General features: G+C 39.0%; 1 long non-coding RNA gene across 1 annotated transcript; it reads right to left on the bottom strand.

Annotated features, from left to right (window-relative positions):
• Positions 1–8,801: 8,801 nt before the first annotated feature.
• On the bottom strand, positions 8,802–17,644 carry LOC121064940. Its single transcript, XR_005816815.1, has 3 exons — positions 17,439–17,644; positions 11,009–11,123; positions 8,802–9,538 (listed from the first exon to the last, which is right to left on the bottom strand). It is a non-coding gene; the product is annotated as an uncharacterized LOC121064940 (long non-coding RNA).
• Between the last annotated feature and the right edge of the window lie 6,030 nt (positions 17,645–23,674).

Below are 23,674 nucleotides of genomic sequence, written 5' to 3'. Positions count from 1 at the left end.
AATAACATTACTGGCTTCAGAATTTCACGTGTTTGATGCTTGACTTTATACAGAGAGGCAAAGGGAAATACTAAATAACTTTTTTCTGTTACTTGTGAAAAAAGAAATGCCAGTCCAGCTGTCAGTTGGGTAGCTGAATATAAGGTGTTCTCCGTGTTCGTGTATCAGCTAAAATGTTATTACATATTTCACTGATTTCAGGTTTGCTCATGTTACATATCCTGAAGAAAAACTTTTTTATACGCTGCTTGAATTCGTTTTCCTTCTTTTCAACCAATAATAGAAGCAGGATCAGGATCAGTAACATGTTAATTGGAAATAATGCTTAAAATGCCAAATGGCAGGTGTGATGTCTCATGCCTCACAGCTTTTAGCTGTATCCAAAATAAGTAAATTTTGAGAAATTGTCGAGAAAAAAAGCACAATGTGGGACAAACTGGTGGAGTTTAAAGGGTCCTTTTTGTTTGTTTATATGATTTCTGAAATGCGGCTTATGGTTTTGAACTTACAGCGCTGAACGTTATGACCATAATAAGAAAAAGTGAAGAGTCTGCCTTCAATAGATTTGTATGTTAAAGTGTAAAAGAAAGTTCTTACAAATTTTTCATCTGTCAAAAACAGGAGTGAATGATCATGGTCTGAACTCATCATATCAGATGCACCTTCAAGTTCAAAGATTGTTCTTCCAACAACCAGCTACAGGCAGCCTGATCTCTTTATTGAAGAGCTTCATTCAAGCTATTTCTGTCTGATTTTTCTATTAGCTGTACATAAGGGAGTGCAAGCTCCAATGTACTTGTAATGCCATATGGTTTCAGGAAGATGCTGACAAATAGTGCAGCTACTAGTCCTTAGTAGTTGTCTGAATGTGACAAACAGCAAGATCGGCTGGTACTCATTCAGCCACCTCTCACAATTTTAAATGTAACACCATGAGCGACATGCCCTGATTACTCTCTTTTTCTTTTGTTTTAAAAAGCATTAAAACAACTTAAGATGACAGTTCCAGTTGTCAGACATTACATCTCCCATGTCTGTGATGAATATATTTTGTTCTCTGAGGGTTTTTAAAATGTTTTTCTTCCAGTTTTATTGGATCACAAACATCTATGAATATCAAGTAGACATATAAAGCCGAAATCATAAAGTAAATACAATGTTGGGATTGCGGTTTATTAGAAGAGAGATGATATGTTTTATGACATTTTTGTGTAAACCATGTAGTAACTAATGTTCAATAAAGCCCTTAGCCTTCTTGTAGTGCTGTTGTTTAAAACAATTGTTTTCCTAATTCAATTTCAAAACAGAGCAAACAACTGTAGTCTGTGAATATGTATGTACTGGTCTCTGTGAGTTTTATTATGTATTATGTAATAGATTACAAATGTAATTGTAGAGTACAATTTTTTTTCATTTCAGTAAGGACATTAGAAGAGCATCCAGCCACCCTCCTAGATAGCGGCACCCTCAGCAAATTAGCAGACGACACCAAGCTGAGTGGTACAACAGAAGGAAGGGATGCCATGCACAGGGACCTGGACAAGCCTGAGAAGTGGGTCCACGTAAACCTAATCAGGTTCAAAAAATCCAAGTGTAAGGTGCTGCACCTGGGTCAGGGCAATCCCAGACAGAAGTACAGACTGGGAGAAGAACTCACTGAGAGCAGCCCTGCAGAGAAGGACTTGGGGGTTCTGGTGGACGACATGAGCAAGCAGTGCATGCTTGCAGCCCAGAAGGCCAACTGTGTCCTGGGCTGCGTCAACAGAGGGGTGGCCAGCAGGGGAGGGAGGTGATTGTGCCTCTCAGCTGTGCTCATGTGAGGCTGCGTCCTCCTGGAGTGCTGCGTCCAGGGCTGGGGCCCCCAGCACAAGATGTATGTGAATCTGTTAGAGCAGTTCCAGAGGAGGGCTACAAAGATGATCAGGGGGCTGGAGCACCTCCCCTATGGAGAAAGGCTGAGAGAGCTGGGGATGTTCAGGTTGGAGAAGAGAATGCTCTGGGTGGACCTCATCACAGCCTTTCAATACTTAAAGGGGGGCTTATAAAAAAGATGGAGAGCAACTTTTTACTGATAATGATATGGCCAGGGGAATAGTTTTAAACTAAAAAGGGGGAGATGTAGATTGGCTGTTAGGAGGAAATTCTTCACTCAGAGGGTGATGAGGGACAGGAACAGGTTGTCCAGAGAAGATGTGGATGCCCCATCCCTGGAAACATTCAAGACCAGGCTGAGTGGGGCCCTGGCCAACCTGATCTAGTGGGTGGCATCACTGCCCATGGCAGGGGGGTTGGAATGAGGTGATTTTAAGGTCTGTTCCAACCTGAGACATTCTATGATTTATTCATTGTCAGTGAAAGACAGCCTTCATCCTTTGACCACATCTAGAGCGATAATCAAACTATCCAAAAAGATTATGAAGTTGAATTAAATGCACATTAAATTGCTGTATTGCTAATTTATAGCCAAACTGTTCAATTTTACTTCCACTCATCTCAAACACATTTAAGTGCACTGGCCAGGTTTACTCAGAACATCTTATAAATCTTCTGAAGCTAAAGTTCTTGCATCCATTGATCCACATATGCCCAGAACTCTGTGTCCAAGGTTACCTGAGTTTTGTTTTTTTAAGTGATATTCATAACATATGCACAACTTTTAGAACTGTAACTCTCAAAGTATGTAAAATGTGAGGCAGCAACATTCTGTTCCACGATCAATAATAAGAAAATGTGAATTGTGCTAGTAATTTGGCAATTGCAGTTACATGTTTTCTAATTAGATTTCAAATTCACATAAAAGTACAATGAAAGGTTCAGTGTCTGGAGCAAGCAGCAAAAATTGCCTTAGTTTAAAATGCCAGTGGAGGTTCAGAAGGGTAACAGGAATGATTAGTAAGCATTAGACAGTCTGAGTATGAAGTGTTTTCAAGGATTTTGAAAGGAAAAGAAAAAGGTATAAAATACCAAATGAATTAATTTATCCCAAGAGCAGTATAAGGTAGAAATGGCAGAAAATTATGTTGCTTTTATACCTGTATAAGAAGGATACAGTTGCATTTAAAATGTTTAGTTTCCCATAATTTTAGTATACATAGAGAAAAATAGATAAAGAAATATATGGTACACATCAAAACCAAAGGCTAAATTGATGAATAATATGCAACTGCTCACCGCTACTTTGTATAAATCTATTGTAGCAATTAATTTTTATCTTTCAACAAAAAAAGCAAACAACAACAACAAAACAGTAGTTTTATTGGAATGACTGCATGGCTTGCTCAACCACAAGTAAAGAAAACCTTTCACAGGCATTTCATTGGAATATATTTTATCTTTATCATCAGTTGCCAGTTAAAATTTTCTTAATACTTATTTTGTAGTGTATTTTTCCAACCTCATATGTATATGGCTGATTCTATAAACAGGTGGTAATTGCAGTATTTTATGAGCAGCCAAATTCAGTTGATGATAGAAGTCTACCAAGAGCAGACTGCAGAGATCAGATCCTCAGGGCCTGTGATAAGGAATTTGCTCTGTCATTGTTCATTTTGGCAGGAGGCAAAGTGGATGCAAACTGACGATGTTAACCAGCCCTGAAAGCAGAGCAGAGTTCGTGCCAATTCAGCCCCCAAACCATCCAGTAGCTCCTGGTAGATTTTTTTCCCAGTCTCTTCTTGAGCGAGAGTTCTCAGTGACAGCTCTGCTCACTAGGAAGACAGCTGTCAGGGGGACAGCAAAAATAGATTGGAATGATTATGTTTTTTTCAGAAATTCAGAAAGTGCTGAGCAGTGCTGTCAGAAAAGTTGGTGTCTTGCAGATGTCTTGGAGCAAGAATCTTCAAATTGCCTCCAAAATCCCAAATACTTTTCAAAACTATGGCCGTAAGTAGTTGGAGAGTAAATTTCACCTAAGAATTAAAGATGTTAATATTACAAAATCCTCGTGTGTGTAAGAAAAGTTCTTGTATGATATATATGTAGTTGACGACCAGTAATAGTTTATAATATAATCAATGTATAGATGCTTGGTTATTTTTAGGCCATTAATTGTCCTTAAGTCAAAGACACCTTATAAGAACTTCACTCAAACCGGAACAAAAAAGACATTCTAATTACACCACTACATAGTTTTTATGCTTTGCTTTTGGCATTAGTAGTGTTTGCAGTGATAATGTTTTTACAGATTAGAGCAATTTTGATAGATTTTATTTTTAGGATTGGTAGTGTTTCTACAAAGTAAATGGTTTTATAAAACAATATTTAAATAAAGTCTGAGTTATTAAAGTTTAATTTGCTTGTCTGACTGGTGGCAGAAGGAGAATGAAGTATGGAACCTTTTCCAATACAGAGTAGGTGGCAATGCAATGTATTAAATATTATATGTGAAACTAAGAGTTCCTGAAGTGTTACCTGTAAAGAGAGCTAGCTAGATGTATGGCTCCCAATTGATCACACTACAGTTCTTCTTACTCCAAGTGACATTAAATATTAGTCAAGTTCCCATTCCATTCCTCAGAGCTGAGGTACCTTGGCATATTCTGTACATCTTCACTTGAAGCCTTCTCTTCCCTCTGCTGTGTAACAGGAGACTAATGTCAAGATTTTTCTTTACCATAACATTCCAAAATAGAATCTAATTATTCTTCTCCATTTCCAGTCTCAACTGGATTTTGGAGAATTGATTAAAACCCTATAGAAAAGAACGAATGTGCTCCAGTCTCGCTGCAAAGAACATTTATTCTGTTTCATTTAAAGTACTGATAACAAACAATGCACGTTATGTTCCATGCAATTTATTTTTGTTTTTTTTTTTCTTTGGTTTCTGAGTCTTACACAATCACACTGTCAGTCCCTAATAACATGAGAATGATCAGCCCAACTTCAGCCATAATTGCCACAAGTAGAGGTCTCACAGTAAAAATGATTCTGGAGATTTCGTAAATATCTGTAAATAGTTAGAGAAAAGTAAACTGAATTAGTAAGCTCACTGAGAGAGGTTTTTTTTTTTGTTGCTTGGTCCTACCCTGGTCAGATGTGCTGTGTGTGTAAACCAGCTTGAGCTGAGCTTAACACATGCTGACGTCTTCTCAACTGGTCACGAGCAAATGTGGTGGGGACTTCCAAAAGTATGACGGGATGCATGGGTTACGATGAAAATAAGGGACTATAGCAGTGGAGACACTCCGCCTGTGGGAAATCAGGTTTCACTCGTTCTACTGATCACAGAACAATTTTATTTATGCTTTTCGTGTTAATGCCTTTCAGAGAAAGATTTCCCTGTCAGACATGTCACATCCACTGAAATAACCAAATAAGTTTCTAAAAGGCCTCTGGGTGAGAGCCTTTGTTGGAAGAAAAGAAAGAAAGAAAGAAAGAAATAATAAAAGACTTAATTTCATATTACAGTGGATCAGATTCTCAGCTTGATGAATGGAGTTCTGCTGACTTAATGCCAGCTGGCATGCTGTTCTAGGATGTGAGAAGTACTTCCAAACAAGTTAAAAAAAAAGATAGGCAGGAGTATGTTTAGGGAAAATGGTCATAAAATTGCCATATAAAGAGCTGTCACTTTGTAATAGGAAATACAAGAATGATAGGGAAGTAAAATGTTAATTATTTTAATTATTTTAAGATTTAGTATCAAAACTAAACAGGAGATTTATCCCTTACTATCTCAAAACATTTCTCAGTTTTCTGTAGCCTGTCAAAGGAATAGTATTATTTTAAAAGAATGACTGTTAATCTATGCCTGTAAAATCTTCTGCAAAGGTAAAACACGTAATGCTCACTTATAACAAAAATGTAGGTTTTCTTAAAAAAAAAAAAAAAAAAGGCAAGAAACCAGTACATAAAATAGAAGAGGTCAAAGAACTGAAGGACATAATTTTCTAAAAAGATACTATTTTTCATAAAAGTAAGAGGAGGGAATGGGAACTAATGTGGGCGGGGATAATAGTCATGAGAGGACTGGAGGGAATTGATGGTTTTCATAAAAAAGAGACAGAACAAGAAATCAGAAAATGGAGGACCTGCAAGAGCTGGCTAAGCAGAGCCAGGTGAAGCACGAGACTCAGAAATGGGAAGACAGGGACAGGAGGCTGAAGAATAGGCTTGCCATTACTTTGGCAGGAAGACCTGGGCTGGGATAAAAGTCTGAAGAATGGATGTAGGTAGGAGAATGGGACCATGAGAAGGAGTCAGTGGTATGGTGGAAACCAGGGTGGCATTAGGAGACAGGAGCCTGGCTGAAATGCCAAGAGCCATCCTCTTCCCCTGTGCCAGGAGTAGACTTTAAGACCCAGGAATCCCATCAAACCTCTGCTGTTAGCTGTTTTTTTTTTTTTTTTAAGAAGTACTGGTTAACTGGAAATACCGGGAATAGAGCTATCTAAGAAATGACTTGAACTCAAATAATTTTATTTCTTTTTAAAAAATGTATTCCTGCACTTCTGACTTCAGTTAAGTCCATTGATTTTGTTCAGATTATTTATAGCATTTTAACCCTTCCTATCTTTTTAGGTCAATTTTGAATTTTATGCTACAGAAAAAAAAACATCAAACCATTAGTAGATTTCATTTAGAAAATATCAATATAGTCCCATCTTTTTTTTTTTTTTTATTTCTTCCAGACATATATGTCAAGTATGTAATGACTGGAAGAAGAAAACCCATTTTTTTGCAAATTTATGATGTGGGAAATAATAAATAAACCACTGATCTCTATTTAAGAAATGCCAGGAGGTGGCATGAGCCTACTTATTTTGCTCCCGCAGATTCAGGTGCTGAGTTTTACAGCGCAGGTACTTGACCACATGCTATTGCTTCCACTTGGACTTCTGCCATGTTTTAGGTACATAACAACTACTGTTTACCAAACTGTTCTTCAATTTGTTTGCTCATCGCTGTTCAGTGTATGTGCCAATGAAGCATTTATTACTCCTTAGATTTTGCTTTTAAAACGTCATTTCCATGTGGACTTTTGTCGTAGCGCTTGTCGATACTTGTCTTTGTTCTTCATAAAATGTAACGTTAATTGGCTTTACATAGCACCTTTTTGAGATGAGTAGATAAGACACTATCTCATTTGAACAGAGGAATGATTAGGGTTGGGGATATGGAGTTCGAGATGCAGAAATCTTGACTTTTCCAGAGTATTTGTCCAGACAGTTATTGCTGCTGCTATAAGAAGTGCTCTCATTTGGAAGTAGTTGCTGCCAACACTCGTCTGCTCACTCCCGAGATCTGTGGTTTCCCACTCCCTTTCTGTCTCCTAGTACTAAAGTCTATTTTTTTCTTTCTTACTCCCTCTGCAGCAACGTGCGTGGAGAGTAGACGTTGTTGCTTCTTTACTGAAAAAAAAAAAAGTTAATAATGTAAGTAGTTGCTAAGGAAAAGTAGGGTCTGTTGATTATGGAAGACATGGGAATCCCACAGTCCATGGGAACTGAGCAAGAGGGGGACTAAGCACAGGAGATCATGGGAGAGGAGAACAGAAAGTGAAGACCTAGACCCCTGCCGTTCTGTATCTAAGAGTCTTCCGGAACCATACTGACATCTCACAGAATCCCTCATCAAAAGTCCACCCAAATTCATCTCACAGACAGGGGTCTTCCCAGCCCCTTGCATGTATAATCTCATGCTTTTCTTCAGTCATCTCCCACCAGCTTCCCCCTTACCATTTGCAACCCACATTGTCACTGCCACCAAGCTCAATTATGCCCTGTGGCTGAAAAGCCGAATAACAGCCACCATGACCAGATATACACTAAAGAGAGTTTTCCTACTTTAGCATCCTTGTTTTTTTCCCTTTCCCTTTCCCTTTCCCTTTCCCTTTCCCTTTCCCTTTCCCTTTCCCTTTCCCTTTCCCTTTCCCTTTCCCTTTCCCTTTCCCTTTCCCTTTCCCTATCCATGTGCTTTTCTTTCTTTTTTTTTTTTTTTTTTGTGTGTGTACATTTAGTTATGTCAATATGTCAAGTTCACAAATACAAAATTGTGATAAAGATGTTGCTTTATCTAGTTTGTGTTAGAGGCAGCAGCCTGCGAAGGGGTCATACCCTCACATTGCATCTGTGATTATCAACTAGTTTCAGATTTGCTCTAAAATATGCCAGCTGGTCCTGTGTGCTTACTACCCAGTTCTGTAAACCATATGTCCTTCATTGAGAAGTATTCACGAGGTGTCACACTGAAGACGTAAAATTCCTTAGAGCCAAAACTGATCAAAGAGGTGGCAGCCAATAAAACCAGCATTTCCAAAGCTAGGTGACTGCTGTTTGTAAACCAGCCTGATGCTATCTGTCATTCATATCATTTTTCTTTAGTCACTGGAGTTCATTATTTTTGCCCAAAGTGATCTAGGACTTGTGCAACCAAGCCTCTTGTCCTACTGCATGGTTCATAATCTCCTGAATCTTGACCCTGCCCAGTGGGAGCTGGTGGAATCTCAGATTCTTCTGACTTCTCCAAGCTAATCTGGATGCCCAGAGAGAGAGTGAAGAGAATAGTATGCAATCTGACTAAAAAATAAAAAATAAAAACAGAAAATGTAAAAGAAAATGTTACAGAACACAGTGTTAAAATGCCGCTTTTTTGACATTACTGACTTAAAAGCATTTTAAGAAATGATATTCAGAAAATAACTGACAGGGTCAATTTTTGACATCGCCTTGCCTTTTGGGAGTTTACTGCAGTAAGCAAGATTGCATATATGTGAATGAGAAAAACGTAGCTCAGAGTTTTTCATCCACTATGACTGCTGCGTAGAAAATATTATCAATTACTTGACCATATTCTGCCCTTTATCTTGGTACAATTTTGACAGATGAACAGATATAGCATTTATAACCTGTTTAGCACATCTGAGAAAAGTCTTTACAGTTTTAAATGCAAAAGCATCTATAACCCTCTTCAACCAGTGCTGTCTTTTCTGTATAGGTAATTACTGAGATTAAGCAAGCATCTCCAAATTGCTTATATATTCAAATTGCTTCTATTTTCTGTTGGCCTTGTGATTGTCTTTCTACAGAAAGCATGAAAGATAGATTTGCTTTCTTTTTTTTTTATTTTTTTTTATTTTTAAATAGCCTACAGAAGAAAATTACTTTCATTTCAGCAATGGCAACATTTTTCTGAGGAATAAATACTTTATTTTGAAAAAAGAATATGGTTTCCACTTCAGAGTTTCTGAAGCAAGAGATATTGCATGTGTTTTTAATCTTCTATATCCAAATCTTCATGGTATTGAAGAATTCAAAAATAAATAGATAAATAAATAAATAAATTGTAGTTAGCAAGAGCTGATTTAAAATAATAATATGACTCCATTCTCACAGCAGTCAGTGATGAAAATAATTTCTCTGCCTGATCCTCAAATCTAGTTCCTGACTCTTGCAGCAATAACTGCATTTAATTTTGTGATCCTTCATATTGTACAGTTGGAGATGCTGTTCCCTACCATAGCATAAGACTGGAAATAGGAAAAAATCACAATCCTCCTGAAATCTTCTTTCAGCAGAACAAGGATTTCATTCACAAGTTCCTGCAGTGCAAGGAGGAATGCAGACTTATTTATTTACTTACTTATTTATTTTGTAAATATAGACTTTATATATAATGTTTTGAATCCTCAGAGGTAAGGAAACAGGTAAGTGAAAATCTATTCTTTTATCTCAGAGGAGTCCTGGAAGCAGTATATGCTGTTGTAACTATTGCAATATCATGTACTTTTCTTACATTTAATTTATGGAAGCATAACTGGGTTATTCTAATAGCAGTCATCTATTTCCTCCCACTACAATGGTTTTATTGTTCAGGTAATTTGATAGAATTGGCTGACAAAATGATACCTAATGGGGAAGTCTTTTACAGAGTGCTGTATTTATACTACAGGTGCACAATGCTTTTATGTGTCATTAAAATATGTGGTTCCAAGACAAAATGGACTTTAATAGCAAACCTACAATGTGGCAAAAGCTTCTGTGTAGAAGAATGCAGGTCATCTGGGAGCTAAAGGTTCTTCATCAGGACCTTATTAAAATCTTTGATAGCATCATGGGAAGGCCTGTTTAAAATGCCTCAGTGGCATCAATATACAAATATATTTGCCATGTCACTCCCTGGTGATTTTCCATAATAAAGTCAAAGTGACATCATCTGATTTTTTATTTATTTTCCTTGTACAAATAAATATTAATCAAATCTTGTCTGCAGAGAGAACTTTCAGGTTCACCTCCTTTCCTCGCTCTCTCCTTCACTTTTCTGTTTATCAGGATAGCTTCTTCAGAAGCTGTGATGACATTCACTCTGCTGTTGGAAAATAATTCCATGATATTTTGCATTAATATGATTAATCACAGCTGACAGCACTGTCTCCTGATGGTTTTTCAAAACAGAAAATCTGATTTCACGAAGAATAAGGCTTGGCAGAATAGAAGTTCTGTCTTGCACCCATCTGGCCTTTCATGTTAGATCTCGTTATCTATATTCTAATGTAAAAGGAGAAATTTGCTAATACTAAAATTTGCATTGATTATAAAAAAAAAAGAAGAAAAAAGAAATCAGTCATTTAAAACAAATCACAACTATCAACATGTGTATTGGAAACTCAAGGGTAGAACAAAAAATACTGTACTGTGATGTAATTCGGATCTCTTTCAGTTGTTTTATGACCACCGTCAGAAGTCTTCCAATTATAGATAGAGTTGCTTATAAATCAGTCAAGGTTTAGCCTCTACATGAGCAGAATCAAGTAGTTGGTCAGCACTCCTCACAGTTCATCTAGATAACCACCAGAGTTATTATCAAAGCATTTACAGTTATTTATATATTTTTATATATATAGTTATATATAATATATATATATTATAATATATATATTATAATATATATTTATATATTTATAGTTATTTATATTTACAGTTACATATAAAGCCATCTTTGGTATAATTTACACTGGCAATGCCATTATCTCCTAATGCAGGGACTCATTTGGGATGGTGTTCAAAAATACCTGATCTGATGTCTGTCAGGAAGTCTAAACATGCTCAGATCCCACACCAGCAGGCTGCGGTCTTAGACGTCATCCTTCTATAGCCTTAGTGTCGCTCTCCATCTGTTTACAAAACCTGCAGAGAGAACAACCCTTAATTTACAACTGGTACTTGAGTACCTGATCATTAGGTAAAAGGCAACAGTGTGAAATAAATTTTTGTTATATTAAAAACAAAATACTTAATTGCAAGATTAAAAGCAAAGTATGTAAAATGTTTTTCAGTACGGCATAAAATACAAAAGATTACCTTGACCTGCATCTACTCTGACTACCTTTAGGCAGATTTTTGTCACTGATTACAAACTTCTGATGTGATTACTCAGTAACTTTCATGTTGCATCCACTTATTATTGGTTCAGAAGATATTTCAATATTTCTTGTACTCTCTATACACTCTTTCGAAGAGTATGTAGAAAGCATTGCTGTCACATAATCAAAACCATCCTGAAGGAAAGACTTTGTCCCATTTGACCTTTTTAGAGGAACGGGCTTGTATAATCCTCTCTTCCCTTGCAGCTATGGTGCTGTACCAGGACAAGAGAGACACTACTGCCTGCCTCATCAGTCCCATTCCAGAGAGAAGTGGTCCATAAAATTATACATTTCCACTCGACTTGCAACAAATTATCTTCTTTCTCCCTTGCAAAGGGAAAAACTTCTTAAAGCACAAAGAAGAATAAAAATAAATGTAGGAACATTTTTTTATTATTATTTTTTCCAGGAACTCTTGTGTAGTGACATGGAGCAACTTTGCGTACAAGTCAGAATAATGAGAGGCAATAACCTGCATCTGAAGCAAGTTAAAACTGAGAGAAGGAAACAGTTGTTTGATTGACAATTATCTTAACTTCATCCTTAATTTTACCAGTCATTTTCTCAAAGGAGGCTGAGCAACTGAAGGACTCCATCTGTAGCTTATCTTCAGCCTCTCAGGCTTGTGTTAGGGAGTTCCAAAATGGCTCTCCAAAGCAGGTGGAAATGATTGGTTTTCATGGTTCCTTCATATGAGATTGCTTTTATTCTCTCATAGCATTCATTAGGAATGGGTTTATGTGATTGCATGTCTGACCTGAGTTTGAAGAATATTTGCTCAGAACACTTCATGTCTTTGAAATGCTCTTCTACAGATAACATTTCTGATCAGAAAAGTTTAAAAACTTGCTTTCTTTAATTCTGAGAATATATGACCATGATACCAGTAAATGAATACATCCTACTCAGTGCTTTTTACATTATTTCTTTACCTTTCTGCAGTTTGTTCACACAAGAGAGGTAAGCCACAAAGAATAGACAAGGATTGTAGCCAGGTGAAGCTATGGCAGGGACAAAATAACAGACAGGAGACAAGGTAAGAGTTGGAGAAGAACTTCAGAACTAGTTGTGATCTCTCAGTGCTGCTCTCTCAGTCATCTCAGCCTGTGCACCTCCTCCCAGCTATGTCCCTGGCTGAGGTGGCTGGCTCCCTGGAAAGTTAACTTACTTACATTGCTGTCCCATGCCTTGCTCAGGCACCTAACAAACTGGGAGACTGCCATAGGAAATGAAAATCTGACCTGAACAGTCACATTGTTTAGTTGATGTGATAGTTGATTTCCTATGTGGCAATCAGTCTGGTAAGGACAGAACTGAGACCAGGAACTGATGTCATTGAGGCTGCTATACTGTGACTTTGAATTCAAAGTGAACAGCTCAGAAAGACCACCTATTACACAGCTTTTCCCCTAACATATGAAGTCCCATTGAGGTACAAGCTGTTTCAGCACAATGAAGGATGTGCTAACAAATGCTGTAACTATATTATAGAATTGTATGTTTACAAAATACATAGTTACAGACCCATTGTTATTATTTGCTGAAGTGAACGGGACATTCAAATACAAATGATGAGTGGTTCACAATTCATCATTCGTGAGACTAACTCACATTTCAATGTTTCGTTAAGTTTTCATAGAATCATAGAATCATTCAGGTTGGAAAAGACCTCCAAGATCATCTGGTCCAACCATCACCCCACCACCAATGTCACCCACTAAACCATGTCCCTAGGCACCACGTCCAACCTTTCCTTGAATACCCCCAGGGACGGTGACTCCACCACCTCCCTGGGCAACCTGTCCCAATGCCTGACTGCTCTTTCTGAGAAGAAATGCCTCCTAATTTCCAACCTAAACTTCCCCTGGCGCAACTAGTCCTATCACTAGTTACCTGTGAGAAGAGGCCAACCCCCAGCTCCCCACAGCTTCCTTTCAGGTGGTTGTAGAGAGCAATAAGGTCTCCCCTGAGCCTCCTCTTCTCCAGACTAAACAACCCCAGTTCCCTCAGCCGCTCCTCATAGGACTTGTGTTCCAGGCCCTTCACCAGCTTCGTAGCCCTTCTCTGGGCACGCTCCAGGTCCTCAATGTCCTTCTTGTACTGAGGGGCCCAAAGCTGAACACAGCACTCGAGGTGCAGCCTCACCAGAGCTGAGTACAGGGGGACAATCACCTCCCTGGTCCTGCTGGCTACACTATTCCTGATACAAGCCAGGATGTCCTTGGCCTTCTTGGCCACCAGGGCACACTGCTGGCTCATGTTCAGGCAGGCATCAATCAGCACCCCCAGATCCTTTTCCTCTGCACAGCTTTCGAGCCACTCTGCCCCAAGCCTGTAGCACTGCATGGGGTTGTTGTGGCCGAAGTGCAGGACCCGGCACTTAGCCATGTTGAACCTCATCCCATTGGCCTATGCCCGTCGACCCATCCTGTCCAGGTCCCTCTGCATGACCCTCCTACCCTCCGGAAGATTGATACTTCCCCCCAACTTAGTGTTGTTTGCAAACTTACTGAGGGTGCACTCAATTCCCTCACCCAAATCATCAATAAAGATATCAAAGAGGATGGGCTCCAATACAGACCCCTGGAGAACACCACTGGTGACCAGTCGCCAGCTGGATTTCACTCCATTCACCACCACTCTCTAGGCCTCACCATCCAGCCAGTTTTTAACCCAGCAAAGGGTGTACCTCTACCAACGCTTCCAGTTTCTCCAGGAGAATGCTATGGGAGACCATGTCAAAGGTCTTGTTGAAGTCTAGGTAGACTACATCAAAAGGCTTTCCCTCATCCACCAGCCGTGTCACCCAGTCATAGAACGAGATGAGGTTGGTCAGGCAGGACTTGTCTTTCATGAACCCATGCTGACTGGGCCTGATCCCCCGTTTGTCCCACATATGCTGATTGCATTCAAGATGACCTGTTCCATCACCTTTCCTGGAAGATCCCCATATTCTGCTAACTTCTGTCTCAGGAGCTGACACACGTAAGAGAAAGCTGGGGTAAGAAGAACATAAAGGATGAAGGAAACATTAGTACCACTCTTTTATTACCCATTTGTACTGTTCCTGTTAAAGTCTTTCTTTATCTCCATCAGCAGGCTTCAGTCTCCAGGGCATCTGCAGGGCTACAGTACTTCTTCCACCATTCAGAGACTCCCATTTGATAGGAGTAAGAGAAGTGCAGGAAGAGATGGACAGGAGACCATGTCTGCAAGCTATAAGGCACATTTAGAACTCAGAGACAAAAAGCAGGAAGGAGTCACGGGTCTTTGAATATTTGCATTTCACAGACTGAAATCCCCTGTGTTTTGCCCACGTGAAAGAAAACTAAAGATTCAAAAATGATTAAGGGATAACATTATCCCTCTTCCTGACATAGATCCTTCTTTTGGTAGGGCTGACTCAGTTCTGTTCTTCTTTTAGTGAGACAGTGTCTCACTAGAATAACAATATGGTTCAATTCATACAAAACATCCCTTGCCATTACTAAAATTCAGAATGTAATTCAGTTATAAATATAACTCGAACACTCTAGGGATATGTTGAGACGCTGATGCCTAATTCCTATGTTACCTTACAACACACCATACATAATCAGATTGCAAAAATATTTTTATGATTAATAAATGTGTCTGCAGAAAACGAAGTTCATATCAGAACAGTTTCTAGCAAATTTATCTGAAAAATATAGCTTGTTTAAACTATTATTTGCATAAATGCATTCTTCATGAGCAGGGACTCAGGAGTATGATTGCCCCATGTGGTTAGGGGCAAGACACTACATCTTCTGTTCTATTCCCCATCTTTAAAATGGCATCGATAAACACTACATCCCCTATAAAGTACACTCACTTCCACTGATGAAAAGCACTTTTACTGGAGCAAGGTCTTCTGATGATATTACAAACTGGACATCCTCCTACCTACTAACCTGGTCTCTTATGGCATATCAGCAAAGCCAAGCACTCAAAACCTATTAATCTGTCCTTCTCTTCCTGCTTCTCCCAAAACATGAGAGCAGCTTAACTATTGTAAGGTTTAAACAATAAGAACAAGCATGAGATTTTTCTTCTTTCCTTGCAGATGTTTGAGACTAAAGATTACACCTATGTCTCATATCAAGTTTTTATTCATGACAGTCCGTTAGTAACTTATCTTCTTATGTGAAATTCTATTTCTAAAAATCTACTTGTCAGCTTTAATACATGAATAAACTGCCATGAGTTGTCTACCATCACAGCACTTAGTACACAGTCTGCTTTTCACCACAGTATAATTTTACATTAAATTATTTATAGTTTCATATTTTACATAAAATGTTAGTTATTTGAGGTCCACCCCTCCTTCCTTTGGTTGAATTCTGTTTTTCTGAATTGTGGTGTTCCTTTTGCTGACTGGATTCAGCCCCCCTCAGCAGGACAGGGGAGGGAGAGAGCAGCTAGGTGAGTGTTTGTCAGCCAGCCTAGGTCAGCCTGCTACACAAATGAAGGAATTTTGCTTCTTAGAACTGGGTTCTGAGCATTTATCTTGATGCCTAGGAGAATTTGCATATTAATTCTGGCAGCTCAAACTGGATTAATATTGCAAAACAACTATTTTTTCCCGGAAACAGCACATACTGTGAAACAAGCACATTACAAGGTACAGAAAACATATTTCATAGCACAAATTAGACACTGCAGTGCATTCTGTTTCACTTGCCTTTAATGGAATACTTCCATAAACCAATTAAAATACTTTCTGAAGTAGTGTACCAAAGAAATCATAATCACATCTATAATTGTGCAAAGTAGACTCTAATCTTAAAGCAGGCACAGAAGAAAAATGTTACACACGTTCTTTAGGAGGTTAATCTCATCTGAAAATAATTCATACGATACTAAATCAAGTATGTGTTAAGTCAGCTTCTTTTTGTAGATGATTTGCAGTCTTTTCTGTTTAGTTTCATACATGTTGGAAGTCAATCTTGATTCTCAATATCTGATTAAGATGAAGGGGGGTGAAGAAACCATCTTATTCATTAGTTTCTACTTGGCAAGTTCTATGTTTAGTAATGCCTCCCGCTAGGGGCAGCAATGGGAGTTCAAGTTTCTCAGACTCCTAGGATTTGTCCTAAGTGTTGAACAACCTGAATAATTAAGAGCATATTTGCATTTGTGCAGGGAAGGTGGGAGAAGTACATACAGTACCGCACTGTGTGACCATGCCCAGGTGCTGGCCAGGGGCTGCAGGGCCTCTGTGGTGGCTCCAATGGCCCCATGGCAGGGCCCAGCTGAGCCCAGCACCAAGCTGGCGGCGCCTCGGGGAAAACAGATTTCCAAAAGGGCAGAGCAGGCACAGGCCGAGGAGGAGGCCCAGGGTGAGGGAGAAGCAGCAGAGGGCCCAGGCCCCAGGAGGAGGAGGGCAGGAGGGGCTCCAGGCCCACAGGCAGCAGGGATTCCCCGGCAGCCCTGCAGAGCCCCCGCTGGAGCAGATCTCCACCCTGCAGCCCGGGGAGGGCCCACGCCGCAGCAGGGGGACATTTCCTGAGGGAGCTGCGGCCGTGGGGAGCCCCTGCGGGCGCAGGGTGTTCCTGAAGGGCTGCAGCCCAGGGCAGGGCCCCCGCTGGAGCAGGGCCACCAGTGAAGAGGAAGGGGCAGGTGGGTTATTTTGTAATAAAGGAGGCTCCATGGGGAGGAGATCAGTCATCTCACCACAAATGATATAATGTACAAGTTAAAGTCAGTTGATGTCTACTTTATACTGCACAAATCTCTGTGTAGAGTGGATATGCCTTTTGCCAAAGAGTATTTTGAGCAACAGTATGGCACAAAGTACTGTAATGCTCTTGTAAAGAAGTCACTGTGTTGATTCTAACAACTGTGTTGTACATGGATAGCACTTGCTTCCCACCCCTTTCCTAGGCAGCACTGAGCATCAAATAAAACAAAATTTCAGTCTAAACTGAACATACAGCACCACCTCTCGATGGGATTGCTTTCTGCAAGGTGATGTTTGCAGAGTTCCTCTCCTCCCTCCTCCCCATCACCCCACTGATACTCCAGCCAGTCCTCCAGGTACTCCAGGCCATCTTACTTCAACCTGGGCTTGGGCAACTGAGTAGGTTCCTGTACTGAGAGATCAGACCCCCATTTGAAGGCAAGTACCCACATGTAGGTGTTTTAAGAAGAACACAGATGTAGCAGGGATAGGAATCTCTTAAATTTCATCTGCAAATGTCAAAAGGTAACTTGGGTAGCAGCCTTAATTGGAACTGTATTTTTTGCATTGAGGTGGTTTCACTCAGCTGGGCAACTCAGCTCCACCACAACTGCTCTCTCACTCCTCCTCCTCAACGGGAAAGAGGGAAAAAATACAATGTAAAGGGCTTAAGGGTTGAGATAAGGACAGCAGCAGGTCTCTTTGGAGCCAGCTGAAACTGGCCCTTATCTAACATAGGGCAGTTTCTGGATTCTCACAGAGGCCAGCCCTGCAGCCCCCCACTACCAAAACAACCTTGCCACTAATCCCAATACAATATAAAGTCATTCTGACAAATTAATTTGATATTAGGCCACTTTATTTTTATATGATTTGTTAATAGGCTGTGCAGCAACTTATTTAATTTATTTTGCCATATGTTTCACTATTTCAGTATAAAACTCGAGCCTTGTTTTGGGCTGTTCTTTTCCTCACCAGGCATTAAAGGAGTTAGAACTCCTGTCAATAAATAGGAGACTTTGTTAGAGAGCCCTTAAAGTCTATTGCTAGCTAAACAGTAAAAAAATGTGGATCCATGACAGTTCAGACACAATTATAAATAACACACTTTCAAATTTGTTAGGCAACTTGGACAAAGTTTTTAAAGAAAAAACAGTGATGAAGCAGTATCTATAAATGATCCAAAATTTTCAGATTTAGCAGAAAAATGATTCATGTATGATTGATTTCTTTCATTAAGCAACTTGAATTCAGAACCTTTGAGGACCTGATGTTTAAACTAATCAATCTGCAGGCTGACTATTTCCTCATAATAACATTATTTTTCTGAGAAATTCCCACCAGCAAATGATTTTTGAGAGTACTGAGTTCTGTGGTGATTTTCATTTAAGGAAAAGAGTAAAAGAGTATTCTCTCTCAGAGGCTGCCATGGGGAAGATATAAATGCATGCTTTCAGTTAGCATGAAATTTATGGTATAATCAGAATTTTATTCTGTTACCAAAACATATGACACTGCAGAAATTCAAAGTAATTTGTGTGTTATCCATCACATTAAAGTCTTGTGCGGATAATATAATAAAAAGGCCACAAGCTGATTTATGCTTTAAAGGCAAAGAGCAGTTTAGAATATACATACTGAACTTTTGGTCATTGTCTAAAAAAATAAACCATTCTATCATTTTTATTTTGTAGGCTATTAAAAAATATGGTGGCTAATTAGAATGAAAAAAATGTAGCTTCATTAAACATTGTATCAAGCTGCGTAACAACACACTATCAACAGGATCTAGAGAAGAAAAGATTCATTAAATTAGTACTCTCCAACTTGAAAGTTTCTAAAAAGTGCATATAAATAATTAATCATAAAGAGGACATAAAAAATTAAAAGTAACTTGAACATGTGTGGTCCTTATGCAAGCAAAGCTCCCCCACAGAAACATGAAGTTTTCCTATGAAAAAAAGAGAAGATTTCAGAGCTTAGAAGATGGGATTAGCTGAAGGAAGAATGCATGTTTTATTAAAAATCTGATCTGAAAAACTGTTTATTGAATTGAAGCAGTAGCTTAATCCTTCCTAATAGACATGATTATTTTTTGATTCTGTTTTTTCCACATTATCCTTTGAAGCAAATACAAGAACAATGATTTGCGAAGGAAGATGATAGCATAAGAGCTTGCTATTTTTACTTCTGTAAGTTGGCTTGACTTTTTAAAGATGCATCCATGTCTATAACTCTAACTATAATATCTGTTTTGTCTGATAAAGCAAAGACATTGGATAGAAGCAAGAACTGCTTAGTGTCTTTTCTTCTAGGAGCCTGTCAAGTCAGCATGGGTTTATGAAAGACAGGGCCTGCTTAACTATCTCAATCTCCTTCTATGACAAGGTGATGCACTTAGTGGATGAGGGAAAGGCTTTGGATGTTACTACCTAGACTTTAGTAAAGCTTTTGACGCTGTTTCCCACAGCATTCTCAGAGGGAGCAAGACTCTACAGAGGGATCTGGATAGGATGGATTGATGGACTGAGGCCAACTGTGCGAGGTTCAGCAAGGCTAAGTGCCAGGTCTTTCACTTGGGGCACAATAACCCCATGCAATGCTACAGGATGGAAAGCTGTCCCTTGGAAAAGGGCCTGGGGGTATTGTTCAGTAGCCACCTGATTATGAGCCAGCAGTGTGCTCGGGTGGCCATTCATTATCACTCTCTCACTGGGGTGAGGGATGGTCTCTTCTCCCAAGCAACAAGCAATAGGACAAGAGGAAATGGCCTTAAGTTGTGCCAGGGGAGGTTTATGCTGGATATTTGGAAAAAATTTCTTCAACTGAAAGGGTTGTGAAGCACTGGAACAGGCTGCTTGGGGAAGTAGTATGCTCAGTCAAATAATGACAGGACAAAGGGTAATGGCTTTAAACTAAAAGAGGGGAGATTTATATTAGAGGTTAGGAGGAAATTCTTCACTCAGAGGGTGGTGAGGCACTGGCACAGGCTGCCCAGAGAAGCTGTGGATGCCCCATCCCTGGAGGTGTTCAAGGCCAGGTTGGATGAGGTCCTGGGCAACCTGGTCTGGTGGGAGGTGTCCCTGCCCATGGCAGGGAGTTGGGAACCAGATGGGATTTAAGGTCACTTCCAACCCAAGCCGTTCTATGATTTTATGATTCTGTAATAATCCTAGTTAGTAGAAAGTGAGGACTGTGAGACCTATGATGATCCCTCACAACAGCAGCCTGCAGCTGGGCTTGAAATAGAAAAATCATTGTCAACAGCTGTTACATGAAGTCTTCACTCTTCACGCAACTTTTGAAATTTTCAGCTCTACTTGATTCCTTTGCTACTGCTGTATTGTTCCTCAATCTCTGAGTAAAACTTAGTTTTTTTTTGGTTGGTTGGTTGGTTGGTTGGTTGGTTGTTTTTGTTTTGTTTGGGAGGGGGGCGGGATTTGAAAATTTCTTGGTGTCCCTTTTGCTCAAAGGACCATGCCATGAAAGATTCTGTCTGCTCAGCTCTCTCCCTTGTTCCTCCTCAGCTATGGAAAATACCATCCTTTGGAGAAACCAGGTCCTGCTACGAAACAATCACTAGAAAATATTGTAATGCATGAATGATTTTTTAAAATAAAATCACTCTCATGCATACATAGGACTCTATTAGTAGAAAGTATAGCTTTTTCGTGTGTTACACACACTCATTGCCTTAGTGAATACTTTTCGGATCATGGCTAGTTGTTGCAGAGCTACATGCCCGCCTTTAAGGACAGTTTGCTGAGATGAGCCAGAAGATGGAGTGTAATCAATATGTAACAAGTTTAATCTCAGATATGCACACAGGAGAAACTATTCTTACTTACTTCCATAACCACAGTTTAGTCAGGCTCCTGTGCCCCTTGTTTTTCACTTGGGCCCCTTTAAGTGTGCTTTCCATTTGTTTGCTGTGGGGGTAGATGAGCACACTCTCACTGACTCTTCGCAAATCCCCCAGATTTAATTTAACAAAGGCAGGAGCAATCTGATGCACAAAAGAATCTGAGTTATGTTCAGTTAAAAAAAAACAAAACAAAACAAAAAAAAAAAAAACAGGTAATTTTAAAGAGGAATACTGAAATTATTTTTCCTTTATTGGTTTAGGAGGTAAGATAGAAATCTAAATGACATTAAATATCTGTAGAAGAGCCACCGAGTTATTGTCTCATAAAACACGCTGTTCTCCATTTCTGCTTGAGGTTTTAGAAAACCTGTAAAGACCATTGTGCTTGGAAATGCAAAATAAATTGAATTGTATAGAGTGTCAGCAGTCTTAGGCAAAATGAAACTTTCAGGGAGGCATAATGGCACAGAACATAATAGTATTTAAATTACTGGGTCATAAAGGATAGAACTATCAACAAGTGAACAAAAAACATAACCCATAAAGAAAACTCCCAGAGTAAAGTACAGTTATTCCATCCCATTAAGGGATTCAACTTCTTTTCTCATTTTTGAAACAGATGGTTTGACAAGATTGGCAATGCTCAGCAGCATGAACATAATCTAACTCATTCATATATGAGCTGAAAATAACAAAATTTAACTCAGCATGGAAAAAGACTCAAGCTAACACATGCATGGGGCAAGAAATTCAAAACAAACTGATGCAAACAGCTAGAAACCTGGAAAGCAAGTGTGTTAAAGGAGCCCAGGAAAAATATGGCTAATAAATGATGTCCACTTAAGCAGGAGAGAGGTTTTAGCTATGCAGATTTTAATTATCCAAACTGGAACATACCCGGGATGTTGAGACTTGCACTTCTACACTTAATTAATAGACCAGTGATTGCATAGCTTTTAATGATAAGAAGTCACTGGAGTTTGAGTTTCCATCCCTTTTCTGACATTTTCCATACCCCACTGATCTTCACAGCAGACATGAGGCACACTGGTTTATGGTTCAGAAAATTTATAAATCTTGTCAGTGGTGGAGGTTGCTCTTTCTCCTAGGACCCCAGGGAAGAACTGAATCGGTACTGCAGTGCCACCTTCTGAACCACCAGCATCGAGGGCTGCATTTCTTACATCTCATGGATTATTTTGGAATCAAGACTCTGATACCAAGCTGCTGTAGTTTTTCATAAAAACAGGTTCATTGAAGTCAATTCAGAAACACTGGTAAATGCTTGAGAGTGCAGAGTGGTTTCCTGAGAGGTTAGGAAAGAATCCTGACTGCAGTTCCTCTTCCCAGCCACTTTGTACACAGATAACTGCAGTGCTTGCCTTGCTTCCTTCTGTAATGTGTGTGTCAAGTCTTATTTGATCTGCCCAAAATGTTTATAATGAAAATGGAAAAAAGAAGGAACTTTTACATATTTGTTTTCATTTCATCAAATGGTGACACCTTATAGAAAAAGAAAAATACATCCATGATGTAAAATCCTGTGCTTTTTTTCCTTACAGACTGATTAGATGTCTCGCTCTGGTCATCTTCAGCTTTGGCTAACAAAATTTCAGATGGGTGAACGAACAAATGGCAGGGTAGTCATACTGGATTATAGGATAATTTAACTTCCCCTAAGCTAGGAGGCTTTTTCCATTAGTGTTCTTACAGAGGATTTGGAGGGACATGGTTATATCCAAAGGGCACTTCAGAACATGCAAACTATTTATTATTTATTTATTATTTTATTTTTTTTATCTGTCTTTAATATCTTTTTATTATACAGGCCTCTGCTGTAAGAACATGTCCCCAGGTCTCCATAAATGATTATTGGGATATCTCACAGTAAGGTAGATGGTGATGTCATTTCATTTCCTTTTCCTCCTCAGTCCTTCTTAACATTGCCATTGTGTTGATCTTCTGCATATCTTTTCCTGCCCGCTTGGTCTTTTCTTAAAATCATTTGAAGGCTCAGCAGTACATATGCTCACCTTGAAGAAATCATATAACTGCAAAAAAAATCAATGTATATTAACCTCATTAAGTTCTCAACATTCATTCTGTCAGGAGCTTCATATTGAGCCCAGCCAGTAAAAGTAATGACAAAATGAAGAAATGGTGCTTAAGTCAAACCCAAAGACACTGTCACTTTTCAGGAGACTTGTTCTGGACATTTAGAACTTGTAATTTTATGTATTTTGAAAGAAAGATTTTACACATACATGATAAAGAATATGAATGGAAATTATTTCCCTTTGTCATTCAAAATATAACAACAACAACAAGTTTCCTGGACCAGGATTTACATTTTCCATTAACACAACAGTTACCAAGGAAAAGCTTCGTACCAGGTTTGTGAAAAATCATTACATGAGCAACAGATATTTGATATTTCCTGAAACATATATGAGCTCCCAAATTCAATGCAGCCTTTTACAGGAAACATCTCTTTCTGACTTGATTATAAGTCATTACAGTGACTCATTAAAATATATTGTTTCTGAAAATTCCCTAAGGCCATGAATGAAATGTCATACAAGTGGATCATCATCAATAAGGCAATGCTTTGCAATTAATATGACTTTTATAACACAACTTTATTTTTATTTTTTTTTTACTGACAGCGTGTCCTGAGCTTTATCTTTTTACAGCACTGAAGTGCTGGGAATCACTTTGGGTATGTACAGAGGGGGGCGATCATGGG

This window comes from Cygnus olor, chromosome 2 (genome assembly GCF_009769625.2).
Source record: "Cygnus olor isolate bCygOlo1 chromosome 2, bCygOlo1.pri.v2, whole genome shotgun sequence".
In the NCBI taxonomy this organism is placed as follows: domain Eukaryota; kingdom Metazoa; phylum Chordata; class Aves; order Anseriformes; family Anatidae; genus Cygnus; species Cygnus olor.
This window is presented reverse-complemented; position numbering and strand designations above follow the sequence as displayed.